At 37.9% G+C, this 20806-nt stretch overlaps 1 long non-coding RNA gene across 2 annotated transcripts in view; it reads right to left on the bottom strand.

The window, feature by feature from the left end:
- The window catches only part of LOC115495600 (uncharacterized), a 107619-nt gene that overhangs the window by 62088 nt on the left and 24725 nt on the right, over window positions 1-20806 (bottom strand). The window contains exon 1 of one of the 2 annotated variants that reach the window (XR_012056497.1): window positions 13555-14969. The exons of the other annotated variant lie outside the window; for it this stretch is intronic. This is a non-coding gene — a long non-coding RNA (uncharacterized lncRNA). Of the gene's footprint in view, window positions 1-13554; window positions 14970-20806 lie in introns of those variants that run through there. 2 annotated transcript variants of the gene reach the window in all.

The raw sequence follows: 20806 nt of genomic DNA, 5'->3' as shown, positions 1-20806 counted from the left end.
CCTGGCTGATTGCACTTCCCAGAGTTATACTCCTTAGGAAATGCAGAAATTCGCTAGTCCCTCTCTTTGTTGGTGTACCGATACATCATGCCCTGCACATACACACACTTCAGGGCACCCAGGGGTGGGCAGACCAGGAGGAATCCTAAATTATGGAAATAAAACATGAAGCTAATAGGGAGTGCTGGTAGTAGGTACACAGAGAACTGCATATGTAGAGAGAGAATTGGGTTCTTCAGGCTGTCCATTTCTGTCAGAAAAATTGCAATGAAGAATACTCAGATTCTGAAAAACACCACTCTGGTTTCCTTAAAATAAAATATACTGCACAGCTGTAAAGTTTTATTCTGCATTCACTCAAAAACCCCATCTCCCCTTAGTGCAAGAGAATAGCACTTGAGTCCAGAATCTGGTGCCTTCTGTTTATCCTCTCTACAGTTTGACATTACCCAAATTAATTGGCCAGTGTTCTTTGAATTTAAGTTGCAGGGATGCTTCTAGGCAAAAGAATAATGTGTGTCAGGACCTGATTGATATAACCTAAGCAGTGACTGATCTGTTTGGTGCAGGACTGCTGGTTGCTGTGCTGCTCTGTATGGGGCTGACCATGTTCTGGCCAGGACTCTGGCACACCAGTGTGAACTGAGACTCTTCTGTGCTGCTGTGGAGGGCGTGCCTTACTAATCTATCTCCTCAAAGAACAGGGTTTCTTTTACCTCTTGGGCCTTGACATGCCTGTTCAAGGGGTAGGATTTGGCCCTTAGTGAGCGGATTATCCATTCCCTTGACATAACATAAAGCTCTAGGATTTACGGCTATATAAGAAAGTAATAATCTTGCCGGGACATGTGGGGAGTTACATACAGTATGTAAATCCCATCTTGAGATAGGAATATATTCCTTTGAGAGTACAGTTGTAAGAGACCTGCATTATGAAACCTGAATCCATGCAAAATGGCCTGGTTTCATTAGAAACTTGAATCTCACTTTAAATCAGTTGAAAGTTTTGCTATGGTCTGTGAACATTTCAAAGCAAACCAGGGCCAAGGTTCAAAAAGTTCTTTTATTCCTCTCTATCATGCAAACTTCATAGCATCATGCAATTTCAACACATGAACTGATGAAATGCAAGGTTTTTCACTGAGTGTTTTGATACCATTTTCCCCCCCTTATTTTTGTGGTGTTTGCCCATCTCAAAGTGCAATTCAGCAGCAGTAAGCCAAGTAAAATCTTTGTGAAAGTCTTTATGAAAGAACTGTGATCTGAAACAGCCAAGTTCTGCACAGCTGCACTACAGAGTACGGGGCAAGCCCTTAGTTGCTAAGTTTGATGCAGCCACACTCGCTGTCAGAAACAGACTGAAGGAATGCAACTCTTCTGGTTTCCATTTCTGCCTGTAGGGGAGAGTAGCTCAGTGAACCCACAATGAAACTTGGGAAAGGGGGAAAGGAAAACTAAATTACATTTAAAGAAAAAAGAGAAGCCTTTTGCTTTCTTGTTTTGTTATTTTTTTTTAATGATTGAGTGATGCTGATCTCTTCCACATAACATAGATAAGGTTACAACAATCCTTTCATTATAAGACTAATATTGAAAGTGACCCCTAACAAATGTTGCCAAGCCAAAAATCAAGCTGTCTGAAATTTCATAGGCAGCAGTTCAGATCAGAATCCCCCCTCCTGGCATATTTACTAAGGTGTGTAAAGAGGAAAGGGGGAGGAAAATACAGAAAGTATGCAGAGGGAAATAAGTGCCTGTAAAAGAACGGTTTACCCTACTACACATATCATGCTGTGCTGTTAGCACTATCTGATGTTCTTAAATATAGTCTTCCAACTTCATTTTCTTTACACTGAAGTAAAGGCTGAGCCTAATGAGATGTGGTGTGCTAGATTTGTTAAACAGGTCCGACAGAGGAAACAATGTGAGAAGCAGGAGAATTTGCTCTCTGGGCTGTACTTTGATTAGGGTCATTTCATAACACAGGTGACTCTTGTCAAAGCCTGGAGTCAGAGCAATGCTTTGATTCTGGAGAATTGGGGTGGTCTTGTGTGCTGTTTGAAAATTTCAGATTCAAGACTGATTTACACATGCAAATTAAAGCAAGTTATTGCTCAGATTCAAGTGAGACTCTGCTTCCCTTTTCCACTAGAAGCACATGTGCAAGAGATCAAATATTTGTTACCAGGAGCAGAGAAACTACACCAAAGAGGCTTTAGTGATAAAAGCAATGAGATATATCATCTCCTAGCAACACAAGTAATGCTGTCTTTATTGAGAATGAAAAACTTCTGTTTTCAGTTTGTCCTGGATGTGAAAATTGCAAAGGTATCAATGAGAAGTGACTGCTGTTACCTGGTACTCTGACGAGCACAGACACAGGAAAGGAAGCATGACAGTGGATTGTGGAATTCCACAGGAGAAACTCGATTTTTTCCCACCCTCATAGAAGAAATTCTAGGAGATTCATAACCTCAGAAATAGAGGAAAAAATTAAAACCATGCCAAGTCATTTTAAATTGGACTTCAAGATAAACTGAGATTTGATATTCCTGGATAATTACTAATGAGAACACTTTCCCTTTAATTATCTTGTGGTCACCATTTCAAAGGTGATTAAAGCTATTCTTCACTAGATGTGGTTATAGATTTAATGCAAACCTGGTCTTTCTTGTGGTTTTATCACAGCAATTAAATCTGACTTCTGCACAGACTTTGTGTGGCATGAGGGATTTCACCAAGCAAAATGATTTTACCCTTCAGGCAATGTTAAATTTAGGAAAAATATAATTAATTATATCAGACAGGTATCTATTATACATCATGCACACATTCTTAGAGACCGGGGGCCCATTTCTACTCAAAACAGAAAGAGTCATTCCTTCCAGCTCTAGTCTTAAGCACAGTAACAACTGTTGCCTGTTCAGACATGCCTTAATATAATCATTTGTATTATCTATATCAAGCAATCATCCATTCTTTGAGAATGCAAGTTCTCCCTTCTCATCCCATTTTCACTGAGTGTTTCACGGTTCTTCACTCTCTTCCTGATTGTGTTCAGTAGTTATGTCTTGGAAATAATGCAGTGTTAGCCTATTATAGTTACAGGCTATGTAATATGTTTCTATTTAGCTTTTATCTGTTGATTGTAAGATTACCTGATTGCATTTTATTTTTTTCCCCCTGGACTACTTGATGGGTTTGTTGCTAACTTATCTAATACTGCACAATCCCTCTGTCCACAAAAATCTTCTGATTTAATTAGGGTTTTAGGCTGCCTTCTAAAGACAAAAGGCTGCATTTTCAAAATGCAAGTAGGCACTCAAGATGCCCATGACAATGATACTGCATGTTATTAAAATGCCTTTCATCGATGGATCTCAAAGTCCTTTAAAAACATTTGCAAGGCATCAGGGAGACAGAAAAGTATACCTAGTTTACAGATGAATGAACTGATAGGAAGTGTAAGTTATAGATATGCCATGCTAAACATCAAACTACTTCACTTTTGATTACCTTAAAAAGATAGTGTTTGAGATACATGGGTGAGATGGGCATTTTATCGTTGCTGGGGTTCCTCCCTAATTCTTAAGATAGGTTACCTGTAGGGGAATGAGCTGGATTTAAAATGCTGCATCTATTTGCAAGCATAACATGAAAATGAGAAGATAGAGCTAACTTTTCTTGTTTTGTGTTCCTCTAATGTTCCATAGAAGTTTATTCATCTGTCTGATTAAAATAAAACAAAATAGATTTAAAGATGATCCTAAGGAAAAAAAAAAAAAGGCAGTAGAGAACTCGTTTTACAGTTGAATTATTGAAATAGAATGCTGTTTGGGAAAATAAGCTGTGAAATCTTACAGAACTGTTACCAGATTTCATCTCTATCTTCTTTTATTGTTTCTTTTTAAATTCAAAAGCCTTAGTTCTTGAAAGAGTCTTGGAAGTATTACAGCATTCAAAGCAGTGACATTGTAAAATATAGGCTACTAATCACAGAGTAGCTGTGCAACATACAGCTTTTTCTATCTGTCATATTTAATAACTAGACTATCATATCATTTGATTCTCATGTGCCAGAATCAGAGTCCTACCTCTCAACGGTTTGGAACCATGACAAAAATAATATCACTCAGCCAATCTCATGACTCAAGTGACCTTGGCCTTTGATCCAGTCAGATCTTATCAGATCTTCAGAGGGTCAAGGTACACCTGTTTTTAGTGTTTTAGCATTTAAGCCTCAAGCATTAAAGGGCTGCAGGGGACACACAATACTCAGGGGAAAATGCAGTGCTCTGCTCTCTGAGGGTGTGTGTAGCTATGTGTACACAGCCATGTGCCTCTGCCTCAGGAAGGGGGGAGGTTTGATAACAGAGTTTGTTATTTAAAACTGAGCTTAATCTAAAGCAAAATTATTTGTTTTCCTCTTATGAATAGCATGCATGTATGAAAATGTTGTTAATGGCAAATGCCTCATTAAAAATTTTCTTGCAGCATGCATAGAGAAAGAGAGGCAACTTGGCAGAGCAGGTATCATATACATAAAAGGCATTACCACTTAACAGCACACAAACATGCTTTGCTGTATGGGAAACAGCATGATCAGGTGCACGTCTGCCATATTAAAGGATTATGAGAAATAGGGAGAAAATAATACTTAATTTTGAATGTAAATATATTCTGTTTTTTAAAGAGTATCTCTTGAAGCAACCATATTATAAGATCTACTACTACAAAATCTTCTTCATTTAGCACAATAGAGAGTATTAATGCCTATGTCTGTTTAATTTCTCTTTCTGAAGTATGCAAGAAAGCCATATGTTGGAATGTAGGAGGTTTGTAGCATGTCCATTTAGTCAAGAATAATGTGCAGCCAGAGGCACTGAAAATGAGTGTTGTGTTGATAAAAACATGCCAAGCATTTTATTCCCAGCTATGAAGTATGGAATAAGGTTTTGATGATCAATGTGGACTTCTCTATGGAAAGTTGTGCTGTGTATACACCAGGCTAATGTGTATGCATTGTAAGCTATAGAGATATTATTATCATATAGATCATTGTTTGCAAACGGAAGCTTAGAAGGTTGTGAAGATAATTTCTCATGACAATTATTATGTACAGTAGGTGTAGAAATTGTTTGCCTGTGACCCTCAGTAATTGTTAGTGAGGCATGCCTGCACATCTAGCAGGAGAAAATGAGGACCCTTCATTTACAGAAACAAGTCAGTGTTACTGAAACGTTTTCTGTACAAGTGTTCCTGAAGTTCCTATCCCAGACATGCTGCAGTACAGCCCCAAACAGCAAAGCAGGAGATTTGGTAGCATGTCATGGAAAATAGTGATTGTCTGCTGTAAATAAGGATCAAGGCATAATGCTTTTAATCATTAGAGCGGAGAGAATATGATGCTGGCCTTCAAAACTACAACACTGCTCTGGGTTCCAATTAATCATATCTTAATTTCATGGGTGACTTTTAGTAACAAGGAAAACAATACAAAAACTTTCTTTCAAAGGTATAAGGCCAATATCTTCCACCAGTGGCTTCCACCTGGGTCCTTTTTAAAAATCCCATTATATAGCAGCACTAATTTCACTAAACTCATGGGGTATTTCTGCTTGCAAAAGGTCCGCTTGTGTGAGCCAGAGTTATGGAATTAAACCTTTAATATTTTTCTAACAAAGCAGGAATGATCAAAAAAAAAAAAAAAAGGGCTCACTGTAAAGAGATAAAGGGCAGTGATTACTTGTGCCTTTGTCCTAATTTGGCTTCAGCTTTCCTTCCAGTGCTCTCTGTCACTTACTTGCCTTTTCTTTATATTTCTACTTAAAATATAGGGAAAAATGTTCAAGCTCATAATGCATAAATGTACTTCTGGGGATGCTGAACTTGACCCAACACAGCCTGTATCAGAGGGCTGTTAAAGAGGTAAATATTCCCATTTGCTAAGTGGTATAATGTATGAATTATCAGCTATGTTAACAATGATATTTTTGTAAGTCAAAGCAGAGGGGGCTGTATTCCCTGAGGCATCTGGGCAATTTTTTCCCCCTACCTTCCTTTCCACAGATATGAAACACTGTCTTAAAAAGACTTGTGCAGTTGGGTCATTTGGGTTCGTAGATAGGATGAAACATAGCAGCCCAATGTATTCTGGCAGTCACTTTCTTCATAGCTGGCATATTGTTATTTTTACATCCATCACAGAAAATTAAAAGGGAATACATTGGAATAAAATGATTATGCAACATTTTCTTTTCCGACAAATATGCCAGTGAATCAGGTGAACTGAAGACTTCTTTAAACTGTAGACTTTGTCTGTGTTTTGCTATCCATTTTAATTAACGAATATAAAGCAGCCATAAGTCAGCTGGGTCCTGACTCATCTTGGGAGGAATCCTTCACTTCTTTGGGAAGGAATCTTGGATTCCTTCCATTTCCTGATCAGCCTGAAACACCAGCTCTGTCCTCCTTTCTGCTTTCACATGATACCAACAATATTTCCTCTTTCTTTGCAGTTCTTGATATTTCCACATTTTCTTTAAAGCAAAATATTATTTTTTAAAGGATAGAGCAAATAAGACACCAGGGTCTTGTGGCCATTCCTCTCATCTTTCCCTCCCTCTTCCCCTTCCCGCTTGGTCTTGGATGTGCTGCGACCTTTCTGGGCATGGCATAGAAAATGCAGTTAAGCAAAATAATGCTCCTTTCTACAGCACACAATATGAAACCCAAAACCCGTACAACAGATTCCTCACTTGAAAGATAGACCTACACAATTTCTTCCAGGCAATTGTCAGGTGCCCAAAAACATAGTTTAAGGTGAAATGACTTTGATGGACTGGGAAACCTACATACCTGCCTTTTATATTATTCAAGAGTATAAAATGGCTGAAGCTTTTGTATTAATTAATAATTTAATATATTGTATTAATCAGGGAACAGGTGTAGTTAAACATATAGGAACATAGCTTCCCTGCAGGTGAACCAGAAGGAATGATTGCCCAGCTTTTAGACTTTGTAGGTATGTATTAGCTACAAAGTCAAAAGTAAACCTTGTAAACAATCGTGTTCTTATCTTTAACCTTGAAAGTGTCATTTCCTTAATGGGAATGTCATATGATTAAAATTAAAATTGTGGGCAAGACAAATTTTCCTGTTGAGGGAATGGATCAGTAAACTATAGTTTTGCAGGTAATAGGGAATAGATTCTTGGAATTCACTGTGGTAAGCAGCATAGAGAATATAATATTGTAAACTCAAGGATGTGAGTGACTACCTAGTAGATAGAGTACTGGAGTAGAAAGTGAAAAATCTGGGTTATTCTGGTTTAAGATTGCTGTTGTCTTCCAGTGTCACTTTCAACCGTGAATTTGGTGACTTGACTACAGCTTGTTTATGGTGTATTATCAATATAAGTGACCTAATCAATACTTAGATTAGATGTTCTACAACCACAGTACAATTTTTCAGTAAGCTAAGTTACTTCAGCAGGACCCTAGACTGTCAACATGGCTCAACTCCTTAACATAACCTGGAGCAAAGTTTTGATGGTTGTGCCGCTAATGTCATAGCCTCAGTGCCATGACATGCTTAGTGCAAATACAGATATTCCCGACTTTGAACATCATCATAAACAACCTGTGGTATTCAGGACTCTGAGAATGGTATCCCCCAAAGCTTGTTTCATGTCAGGTCAGGAAATACAAAATTGACTTAATTTTCCTTGGTACATATGTAGGATTTGGATATGATATCTTGGGAACAGATCATCTCTGAAGATAACCTGTCCAGGTTGGAGAAAATCTTATGACTCTTGGAAGACAAACAGCAGAGTCAAAACAGAAAGGTAAAGGGTATATATTTATATTCCTCTTTCTTCCTTCTGAAAATGAAATCCAAACATTGACAACCCCATTTCTGTGACTACTTAACAGATGGGTTCATATGTTACTGCCAAAGGGTGTTTAGTGGTCATACAGGTAGGTTGAATGTTGTCTCCATCCTCTCTCATGCAGCAGCACGTGGCTGTCAGATGCTATTTCCAGATCTATACATAATCTTGCATGTATCATGGATGAGGCTGATACAGGAACTCATTAAGGCTGAGTCTGTCTGTCCTTATATGTGTGCGACTTCACTGAGGTGAAGACTTTGAGCTGAGATCAATAGAAAGATGAGGCCATAAGAAAAGAGCTGAAAAGCCCTATCGATTGTTTATTACATTAGGAATGCAAAAAAAAAAAAAAAAAACAACAACCCATAAAACAGTTGTCTCATGCCTTCAAAAAGTGTTTTCACTGGTAGTTTAAGCATTTACTTAAGATTTCTAAATTTATTTCCTAGGCTGACTAGCCAAGTGACTTTTCCGAAGTTATTTATATTGTCTTTATATTTGTATTCAATTACTCAGCATAAATCAGATGAGAATTCAAGGCCCCCTTCTACCTGATCTTTATCAGTATGCAATGAACCTGATCCAAAGTCTGCTGAAGGCAGCAGATGGGACCCTATTGACATTAGTTGATTTTGACTCAGAGTATCATATAGCCCACACCAAATTCTGGCCCTCTGCAAAATGTATCCCAGTTCAGCTAAGTGACATAGCATACAGATTTCATGTTATTGTATACATGGAACAAAACTTTTAGAGGTCTTTCCACATCCTTACATAGGTATGTAAAGGACCACTCATAGTATTTAAAACCAGAAAAGTATATTGGTTTCTCACAGATGTATATGCTGTGCCATCTTCTTTCCTCACTGCAAAAGCTTTGGATTCCTTTTGCGCCTTCTATAATGCCTCCTTCAGCAATATCGTTACATCTCATAAGATTCCTTATCCCGTTTCTTTGGTTCACTACTGATCTGTTTTTGACCTAGTGCCAAACTGCAGGAGGAATTTTCTCTGTGGAGAAAAAAATTGATGCGGCATTTCTCTACTGTTCAGGTGTTGATTTTCAAAGTACTCATAAAATCTAATTAATTTTGTGATTTCTAAACTGAACTGGGATACGACAAGTATGTCAGAATGAGGAAATATTCATCACTGAAGGCTCAAAGCCAGTGGGTGATATGGACAAAGAAACTGGTGAATAGACTCAAAGTTGTTATGAGGAGGAATAGATGTTAAATAAGCAGCATGATTCCATAAGTCTGATTTCTGATGAATGTTTTAGTTTTCTGTGCCAGCTCTGGGCCAGGTAATTATTAGCCTTTTCATGGTGGAATAAATACAAACCAACTTATTTTATTATGATTATTTTTGTTCTTCATTAACATGAACACAATCGAAGCAGTTTGTTGTCCTGCTATATCATCCTGCTTCATGAAAGGTTGCACAAAGTTGATATCTTTATATTTTCTTTATCCTTTCACAAAATGTCCCCAGAGAGTTTGATATAATGATATTTTAGTGCTCTTTTGGCAGATACCACCCACCATTTTGCAGAAAGGACAGAAAGATTTCTTTTTTCAAATACATGGATAATTTTTTCCAGTGGAGTCTGTAACTTAACATCATAGGCTGATCCCCTTCTGTGATGTCCATGTTAACAGGCATCCATATAAAATTTTATGTTTTAAATGGGACAAAATGCACCAAGAATTTTCACATGATTATTGACAGCCACTGGGATTAGTGAAGACTTGCTCCAGCCATGACGTTACAGAGGAATTTTCTGACTCTAATTCTTTTAAGCTCAGTGGTCCTTGTAGAGAAAACCTGTATTCAGCACTTCTCCTTGTGTCTATCAAAGATTCAAAGCAATCTGTATTTTTGCTCTGCAGTATATGAATCCTGATGAATGCAGTTAAAGATGCTTGTTAAACTGTGCTTTTATGCCACTTAATATATTCCTGTCTTTTTTTTCTGGGCACACAACCTTAGGAGGAAATATGTCATCAGCCATGCTAAAACCATGGAAATATCTGGGAAAGAAATCATCCTCAAGTCTCAACAAATCATCTTTTTACAGCATTGCGTGTTAAGAATTAATTTAAGAAATGATCCCCAAGAGGCCACATGTGAACACTTTGCCATCCTAATCTATCTTTTCCTGACTATTAGGTTGATAATGGGGATTCCTTTGCAAAGTCATTATGCATTGTTGTCAGTCTTGAGCCAGTTTTATGACCTGTGTCCAAGATGTACCCTCATTCTCATTAAAGGCTTAAAATGATCCATTAAAATCTTCTTCAATTTTTCTGTCTTTTTACAGAACTTTAAAATGTTGGTGTTTTTGAGACAGTAGGGAGCCAACACAGCTAGAACTATTATCCATTCTTGATTCAATACCCAGATATTATTATCTATTTCTATTGTGAGCACCAACTTTCAACAAGCAAATTCAACACAATTTAACATCCAAATGACTTTGTTGAATCCCAGCAATAGCTCTGATGGACTGTAACCATGAAAGAGTCCTGAGTTATATTGGCATTGTAGGTATGTAGGATACACCCATGCAGCTTATTGCTGGTATCTGCTAACATAGGCAGCCAAAATGTAAAGTTCATAGTAAAACTCAATTAAGGGTCTGACACCAGTACACTGTATATGAGGAGAAACCCTAATTTTTGTGAACTTGATAATTAACAGACTATCCAAGACATCACAATCACTCTAAGAATACAGTACAGAAAGAAGGCCAGGGAAGTAACTTACTAGTTCATATTCCCCTGTCCTGGGAGTCTAACTGTTTGGGTAAATGTAGCTAGACTCTCAACCCTTGTCTTTTCCTGCCTGATTGGTAGCCATAGCCTGCTGGTACTGGAATTAGAAACTGTCTGAGCACTCTGCTCTCTATTTGGCTGACAAATGCTAACAGAGAAAATTGTAGGTTATTTCACTTTTCAACATGGGCTGTCACCCCCTAAGTTTACTGATATGGTAGCACTGATCTGCACTGTCTCTGTAAGAGTTTTTTAAATAAATAGGGTGAAAGTGGATGGGTAAGCTCTTTGCAACTCTCGTGTCAGCTGTATACTGATAGTTCTCCACTTACCTACATTGCCTGATCATTAGTTTGATCACTACCTAATGCCCTGAGCATTCTTCCTGCAGAGCTTGCTGTTTTGTTAAACTGCTTCACTAGTATTGCAAGTGTCTAAAGCAGGGTTATTTTCTCTTGAGAAAATAAAAAAACCATCAGAGATACACCTACCCTATCAGAAACTGCACTCTCCTTGGAAAACTTCTGTCCTTGTGTACATACTAAATTAATAAAGTTGTGACACCTGATTAAATGGCTGACACACAGCTACTTTTGTTTGTATATATTGCCATCAGTTTACATGGGAATAGACGAGTATTTATGGCAATCACATTTAATCCTACTCTCAATGGATCAGATGTGAACTGTGGGAGGCTGACCCACTCTTAGTGTTTCTGCTTTTCACCAATGTTTGGAAATACACCAACTTTCTGGTAAAGAAAAAGCCTTACAATATATTGCAAGCTTCCAGGTACCAGCTGTCACCCAATGCACATCACCTGTGTATGCATGCCATGTGACCTTGTTACTTTTCTATCAACCTATTTTCTTTTCCTGTCTCAGGTTTTTTTTAAAGTGTCTATTGCCATGGTTTCTCATACTGCTTAGTAGAATCATTGAATAATTAAATGATTTGGGTTGAAAGGGATTTTAAAGATCAAAGATCACCTAGTTCAAAAACCCCTGCCACGGACAGGGATTCCATTCCCTAGATCAGGTTGCTTGGGCCTCATCCAGCCTGGCCTTGAACACTTCCAGGTATGGGTTGGCCACAACTTCTCTGGAAAATGTGTTCCAGTTCCTCACCACCCTCTGAGTAAAAAAATTTTTGCTAATTTCTCATCTAAACCTGCCCTCTTTCAAAAACTATTGCCCCTTGTCCTGTCACTGTCTTCCTGTATACAAGGTCTCTGTATCTCCTTTTATTAAGCCTTCTTACAGTTCTGAAAGGCCACAATGAGTTCTGTCCAATGCCTCATCTTCTCCACATTGACCAACCACAGCTTCATCATCCTGTCTCTGTAGGAGAGGTGCTCCATCCCTTTGATAATTTTCATTGCTCTCCTCTGGACCCACTGTGATAGGTCCTTGTAGTTCTTGTGTTGAGGAGCCCAGAGCTGAGTGTCATGTTCCAGTGGGGTATCACAAGTTTTAAATATTTTGGAATGTATATAGGAGATCTCAAGAACAGAATTGCCTGATATAAATTATATATGTATAAATTGCCTGGTATAAATTATATATATATATATATATATATATATATATATATATATTCACTTTTTTGAAAGGATGACTGGTTTTTCTATCAACTTTATTGTGGAAAAAGCACTGCCTAGTTATTTTAACTTTTTCTAACCTGGTTTATCACTGATGTCCATGATGATTTGCAATCCTGATTCTCTCTTCATTCCATATTTGTTAGCATTGCTGTCCATCTTTGATTCTTTAACAGAAGTTTGATATTTACTGAGTATTCTAAATGTGTGGGATTATTGATGGCATGGTTTCCATACACAGATTGGAAGTACTATATTTGTGCAGATCCTAGTCTGTTTGAGAACTTAACAGGGCTGGAACTTTAGGTACTATTGGATTAATAAATAACACCCACTTCCAGCTTTGTTGGTAATGAAAACCATGTACCTGTGTTATGAAATGCACCTGTATTGTGACACTATTATGATGACAGTGGTCTCTATGTTTTTAAAATTAGAAAGGATATAACTCTAACAATAGAAAGAAAACAATTTATATCTAGTTTAGTTTACAAATACAGAAGGTCCACTTTTGGCTCAACACCTTTAAGAAATTGGATCTGTTTCGATTTGAGAAGCAGATGGGAAGAGCTGGCATTTATCATACTTACAGTTTTTTATTACAAACAATGCTAGATTAGTGTACCATGACGTTCTCGAGAACACTGAGGTGCCACTCACTGTCATAGGCCCCATTCATATGGCTTCTTGAGAGTGAAATGTTGTGAAATTTTGCACTTCACTGGACTATTCTCATTTCTGTGGCAAGTTAATGGTGACATTACTATTCTCAAAAGATCCTGCTTCATAGAACCCTCTTACAGTCACCAAGATGTACTAGAAAACTGTTTTGTATTCTTCTAATGGAGTTTTAACCTGGAGATTGCATTTAGAACATATACTGAGTTTTCTCAGCAATGATATGGCTAGAATTGCCATTAAACAAACAAAAGAAGTCCATTTAAATAAAGATCAGTGAGATTTTTATGTTAGAGTTCTCTTGAATCTGTCATTGATGACTGAAAACAGTGATAATGTGAAACTTGAATAAGATGAGGAGAACTAGTACTGATGAGTTCAGTATTAGTAATGCACCATGAAACATCACCTTACCTCCATAGATCTGTAGTCATATCTTGCATGACCATGAAAAAGTTCATATCAAATCTTGGCTTCAAGCCCTTTTGTAGCTAGAAAAAAATATTAAAAGTGACTTTGCTAGAGCCAAGCTTTTTAGATTGTATTTAGGATCTTTTCCTCTGAGATGCTTTTGATTTATGGTTCTGCAGAATCAGAATTACCTGATCATTTGCTTGTGTTGACTACAGAGAAGGCAAAAGTGGTGCTGCTTCCTGATGTGCATGTCTTTCACAGGCAGGCTTCCTGGTTCCTAGAGCTGCAGCTCTTGGTGCCACTGTGAGAAGTTCCTTGAGTGTAACTTCCTACCCTGTGACATGCTCTTGACAACATTCACATGGTTCCAATGCATGCCAAAGTTTGTGGTGCCTTCTCCCAGGGATGGTTGACTAGTACTGTGGGTCTATCTGCAACACATATCAGTGAGCAACACGTATCAGTGCAAAGTAGCCTCTTCATTTTTGAGTAAACATCCATGTTGGATTTTCTTTTCTTCTTTCCTATAAGCTTTCACAGGCTAGGATGGTCATGCATGTTAGAATATAGCACAGGATGAAAATCATTGCGTCAGGTGGTCCTTCCACAATCCTGCTGATGAACCCTTAGAGACGTAGACTGTGCTATTTTGCATGGGTAGCACTAGGAATATATTTAACAGAGCTGATCATAGCTGTGGTTTGTATGCTCCTACTGCAGACATTCTGCCTTTCATCTCCTGTACGTGTTACACCTTAGTTTGCTGTTTAATCTCTAATCACTTAAACGGACCTTTCCAGCTGTGTGGACTGCCGTTCTAAAAGCCCCCAAATACTCAACGTGACTAGCTCAAAGTCTAATCTAGCCCATCAGTATCTTATTGTCTGCCCAAAGTTTTAATTTCATCCTATAAAGTAAAAATTGTTCCTATTGTATATGAACTGCTGGCCTTTGTCTTTATGATAAAATAGCAAAGTATTTACTCTTAAAACTTGCTGGAATAGCAATACTCTTTGCACTGTCTTACCCTTCATTTTTCTAAGAAATATGATTCAAGTTTTGAATGCAAAAAAAGTTGCAGAGAAGTAAAATATACCCAATCTGTTTTTTGACCGTGTGCATAGTCCAGATATCATTGCTATGTATTAGAATATATTGCACTAAATGCTAGATATTCTCAGATGGTGAATCGAGAGCTTATATAGATTGATGAATGTTGCATCTTTCTGTCTTGAATGCTTGTAATATACATAAAATGAATAAAAAATGTTTTCTTTAAAAAATATTATATTGTTATTGAATAATTGTTCATCTGTACCACCACCAATTGAGATGTTAAGGTGAGTAAATTGAGTTAGCCTTTAGGCCATCAGCAGTCAGTAGGTTTCTAAATACTTATCTATTAAGATATTCCCCAGTATGGCTATTCCATAATTTCCCATACGTACTGACATATGAATTCAAGTATTTACACTGTTACAAAAGCTGCATGCATTGATCCTTCATTGATGTGTTTGATTAGAATACTTTCAAGATTAACCTTTACCGACATATAAGTTAACAAAAAATAATGAGTGACCCTTTTTTTGGAAAAAGATATTGTTCCCTCAAGCATAATCTGTGCATATAATATTTTTTTTTCACTTTCCCTTTAGCTACAAACTATAGGGGAAGCAAAACAGAGGAAACAAAACAGAATGTAAAGTAAAACCAAACCAAAACACAAAAAAACCCAAAAAAACAACAGGGATCGTTATTGTTTGTTGCTTCTCTTCTAATCTTTCTACTTTTGATAGCATATGATATAGATGCATTAATGAAGAGTTAAGTTTATTATATACTAACAGAAACGAATCTGATTTTCTTTTATAAATATACAATAAAGAACAGATTTTCTGAATCATTTTAGTAGGACTTTTCTTGACATTCACAGAACGAAATAGAATTTTTTTTATACATTTTATTGTCACAAGTGCAGTTAGAGATTGGGCTATTTTCTTAAGAGTAGACAAGACCAAAACCCCTTAATTTCAGATGTAAAGCGTCTTGGCTGCATTCATAAACAGAGCTGTGAATTCTTTTCCATCTGAACTTATGTTCTTTGATTTTCACTGACTGACTGACCATTTCAGCACGCTCTCCTGATCGTATATAATTCAGTCCTCGACCATGACAAACCAATCATTCACAACTGACCCTTGAAATTAATTAATGCCAATCACTGCTATCAGTCAAAAGACATTCTGAGAGATTTCAAAAGAAGAGATTGATGTTACATGGTGCTAAAGGTAGATGCAGAAAATGCAGTCAGTCAGTGAAATTCTGAAGAACTTAAATTACATTTATAGATTGCTAACATCCCTTCTAGTACATGTAGCTACAAGATGGTAGTCGTCAATGTATAATAAAGCTGGAACAAGTGCTCAGTGTGAAAATGCTAATTTTCAGATACTTATATCTTGAAAACCATAGGTGGTCTTGGCATGGAAAATAACATACTACCTCCAAATTTGAATCTCTAAAGCATAGCAGGAGGCAGATCTAACCAGCACTGTGACCATATGTGTTTGGGATTTCATACACAATAATTAATTTCCATTCTGTAAAAATGAATAATTTAATATAACATCCCACATCAAGAGATGCATACACAAACTGATACTTTAAAAAAAAATGCCAGTGAACAAACTTTTTCCTAAGCAAAACCGACTTAAATTGTTTGAATAAAAGTAAAATGAAAATTAAACAATTTAACTGTTTTTTTTTCTCAATATAAGAATCTTATGAATACTGTCTCTTGGCAATTGAAGGGTGTCTAATTGAATAAAGGGCTTAGAAGAAATACATAATCTACAAATGGATGGTCTCTGCATATGTACCAAATATCCAAGTTCTTTTCTAACTGTGTTTCTAGTTATGACCACTCTTTTTCTTTCCCATCTGATTTACATGTGAAGATGAACCATCATCAAAGTATTCAATATTTTCACCCAAACTCAATAATCCTGAGATTTTCGTGTCAGGCTAAGTCTCTTCATTGAAACAGGGATAACCAATAGGCTTTAATGTCATTCTGTGACATAGGTCAGCTCAATAAAAGCCTCTGTAAATTATCATTTGGGTGTCAGATGATCAACAACATCAGCTCTGTCATGTCATCTGGAGGGCTATCTTCCCAGTGAAATGAGAGGTAAAGCATGTATTGTCACTCTCCATCTCTGCTGAGAACATAATCACACCAAACTATCCAACACGTGGTACTTGTATAAAAACATGTTGTGCCAAATCTTCTCTCAAGTGATACTTGAAGTTTCTAAAAAAAGCCCTGTTAGCTGATGCATTTGTCTCCTGTTTATCACATTCAGCTGCCACTCCTAGCTCTGTCCAAGAGCAAAACAGCCTTTTTCTTTTTTTTTTGTTTTCCAAATAAAAAAACAAATCAAGTAGAGAGAGAAACAAGAACTGAAACTTTAGATTTGAATTGCTCTGCTAGCAGAAGATTGACTACAAATCAAAACCACGTGCCAGTCTGGAAGATTTTAGCCACCAAAAACTGTTGATCAGTGCTAAAAGAGGGTTTCCGAAATCCAGTTAGGCTCCTAGGCACATTTCAAAATCCCACTAGATGCCAGTCTGACTACACATCTCAGAAAAAAATGTGGTCCTTCTGAATGGCCTCTCATCTCTAATACCTGTTGGATTGTGATCCAAACCATGGAATTAGGCCTGGATCCAGGTCCTGCTGTGCAGCTAAACCTCCCCATGGCTGCTTATGACAGAGTAATCTTTGTTGCAGAATAGTGAAGACTTCTGGTAGTTAAATGTGCCTTTTGGGGTGGGTGCCTTGTACAGTCTATACCACAGAACTGATGGCTGTAAGTCAAGAAGAAGATATTCCTCCTCCCTCCTCTGCTTTGGGTGTCAAGGTTGCATTATACTAAATTATTAATGAAGTTATACATTATCTTATATATTAAAGAGCACCCATCAGCAAGCAAATAACAGCATTCATTACTTTATGAGTCAAACAAGCAATCAGGGACCAGACTTCCAAAGTGCAAAGCCAGAGAAGGGGCTAGCTGTGCTGTGCCACTCCTGATGTCTTGATAAATACTAGTTTGCAGCACTTGCACAGACTGTCAGGTGAAAGGATGTTGATAATGAAGACATCATTCCCATTATACATCTTTTGCTTTTCTTAAGCAATGCTTAAAAACTTGCCTCCCATGCTCTACTACTTGCATCACCACTGACATCAGTTCTTCTTAGGTTGCAACACAATCTTGCCAGATCTGCAGTCCACCAGAAACACTACTTAGAATTTATTTACATATATATATATATATATATATATATATATATATATATATATATTCCCTAAATATACTACTTCAGCAAAAAGAATTAGCAATGCAGTGATTTTTGGCAAAATTTTCAGTGAGGTGGATTCTTAGGCTGAAAATTATCGATTTTGAAAAATAAACTTTGTATCTATTACATGCCAAATTTAATTTCTTGGTTGAAGAACCCACTAGAGATGATTATGTGAGAATGACAGTGATTTCCTCCCAAGTATTGCTGTTCATGTCTCAGAGTATATCTACATACCAGGAGGCAGAGTAATATAGTGGTTTTGCTACTTGCAAGCTAAGTTAGGTATGAGACATTCTGGTTCAGTAGAAAGCTGCCTAGCCACAGCCGTATATTTCTCAGCGGCTGGTTATGTTTCTTCCTAACTGAGCTCCCTCATGGTCTGGCTACAGTGCCAAGAGGACCAGAAGAGGTCTGTGTGTCTTTTCATTGCAATAAACTTGTTATTGTGGATGACTTTGGTGAAGATGAACCCCTAGCCACTGATGGCTAGTGCTACTTTTGTGAGTTGAAATAGGTCTAAGACAGCAAAGTGGGAAGGATTTAACACATGGGTTTAACTAATGGCTGTCAGAACAGCATACCTCCCCACAAGGTCTGCTGTCCTTCTGCAAGTACTGCTTTTTGCTGCTCTGACTGCTGTTAATGAAGCTGCAGCTCACTTCTGTCTACCCCTGGTTTCCGGTGTCTGCATTGGTTTGAGGTTGAGAGTGGTTTCCTGTTTCTGTGCAGCTCTTGGGTAGTCTAATTGAAACGACATGTCAGCAAATATGTGTCCAGTGTGGCTGGGGAAAGAGCCAAGGTCCGGTTTTCTGCAGCAACGTGACTGAATAGAGAAAACTTCGTGGAAAGAGAAGCAAAATCAATATGCTGATGTTTGATGTGAAGAGCAAAGTTTGTGTCCTACTGGGAAAACTGGGCAAGAGCATGAATCGGAGCACTGGCTGTCTGCAAGCAGGACAGGACAAGACAAGGAAAAGAACAACAGGAAATATTAGCAACAGGGGAAAATCTGCTTAGTAACTCTAGTCTTGGTTTCTTCCAACTTGAATCTGAAAGAATGAATAAATAGAATTGATTGAGGAAAAATTCTAAATCTATATATCAAGTTCTCAAGAATTAATTCATGAGAAACTGCTTCAAGTTCCTATGTTAAACAAAAGAATTCTTGTGAAAAGAAGGATGATTCCAAGTATTGGTCTGTGTTATGAAGTGTTGGTTTTGGATTGTTAAGGAAACCATGACCATTATGTGAAGAGTGTATCCATTTATATGATTTGATTGAATTTCCACCATTATTACTTAGCAACTACCACAGACAGTAGGAATCTATTGTTTCATGCAAAATGCGTGTATAAAACAAATGAGAGACTTGGTCCAAAAGGGCTGAAGTCTTGCTGAGGCGCAAGAGCCTCAATTAGTTGCAAACATGCCTACTCACGCTTTCTCTTACACACAGTACACCCTTCCAAGGAACTTTGTGTCTGTGTGCAGAAGTAAAACACTGTCTGAATCTTGGCAGATCATGCATCTAAATACACAAGCTAAGCAGTGGCAATGTTACTGCAGAATTAATCTTCAGTTCCTACTGATGGAGAAACAAAGCACACAGCCTCATTGCTGCATTTCTTCATTAAAATTCCAGTTGCCCTCACTGTCTAGTGTGATCAAGGGTGCAAAATAGTACCTTCTTCCTTGGAGATAGAAGTGTGGAAGAGCACACTGATGCACTGGAGAGGGGCTGAGCTGTATCTGGGACCAACATAGTATAGAAACATAGAATGATAGAATGGCTTGGCTTTGAATGGACCTTAAAGACCATCTAGTTCCAAACTTTTCATTACACCAGGTTGTTTTGAGCCTCATCCAACCTATTCTTGAATGCTTCCAGGGATGAGAGGGATGAGGCACCTACAACTTCTCTGGCCAACCTTTTCTAGTGCCTCATCAACCACACAGTGAATAATTTTTGCCTAATATCTAATCTAGACCTAGTTATATTTAGTTTGAAGCCATTCCCCCTTGTCCTGTCACTACATACTCTGGTAAATAGTGTCTCCATTTTCCTTGCACTGCTTAGGTATGGAAGGCCACAGTTACGACATTCTGAAGCCTACTCTTTTCCAGTCTGAACAATCCCAATTCTGCTAGAGTTGCTTTGTCCCTCAGAATCATCTTGGTGGCCTCCTCCAGACTTGCTCCAGCAGATCCAAGGCCTTCCTGTGATGAGGACTCCAGACTGGAGGCAGCACTCCCAGTGGGGTCTCACCAGAGCAGAGCAGAGCAGAGCAGAGCAGAGCAGAGCAGAGCAGAGCAGAGCAGAGGGTCAGTGTTCCCTTCCTCGATCTGCTGGTCACTCCTCTCTTGGTGCAGCCTAGGATACAATTGACTTTATGGGCTGCAAGCTCACATTGTTGGCTCATATCCGGGCTCTGTGACTGGGCAATATTATGAAAGAAATATTTTGAAGATCGCTAAATACATAGAAATCACATTCAGGTCTGGAATCCCCAGACTGAAAACAGTTGGTGTCTGGGAAAGTATTAACTGGAAATATCTTGAATGCCTGTTTACCCTACTCTTCATCATCCTTGTCCTTTGGTAGTGATCAAACATTTTTTTTTGTTTTAAGTTAAGGTTATGGGGTGACTCAGACACCCTTTCCTCTTGGTAACATTCTCTTGTCATAAACCAGATGTTTTTGATGCTGTTCTAGATTCGTTTTTCACAGCAGAGGACAGCATCACATGCTACACAGAAACTTATTCTCTATAAATACTGCATTTACAATGGTGGAATTTTTCTCAGCCTTCATTCATTCTGCTACAGACTTAAGATTCAGTGGTGCTGGAAAAGGCCCAACCTCTACTGCAGAACTTGGCCTTGTGTTTTGCAAGGAAAGTCCCTTGTTCAGTGACATCAGGCTTTATTTATTTTTTTTTTCCTCTTTCTCCCTTCTTATCTGGTGGGGTCTATATCTTCTACATTTCAGATTTTTTTTCACCCCAGGTTCTGTGCCACATCATTCTGTTATCCTTCATATTAATTCAGAGCTGGGCGTTGGGAAGG

The sequence above is a fragment of the Taeniopygia guttata genome, chromosome 5 (genome assembly GCF_048771995.1).
Source record: "Taeniopygia guttata chromosome 5, bTaeGut7.mat, whole genome shotgun sequence".
Lineage (NCBI taxonomy): Eukaryota > Metazoa > Chordata > Aves > Passeriformes > Estrildidae > Taeniopygia > Taeniopygia guttata.
This window is presented reverse-complemented; position numbering and strand designations above follow the sequence as displayed.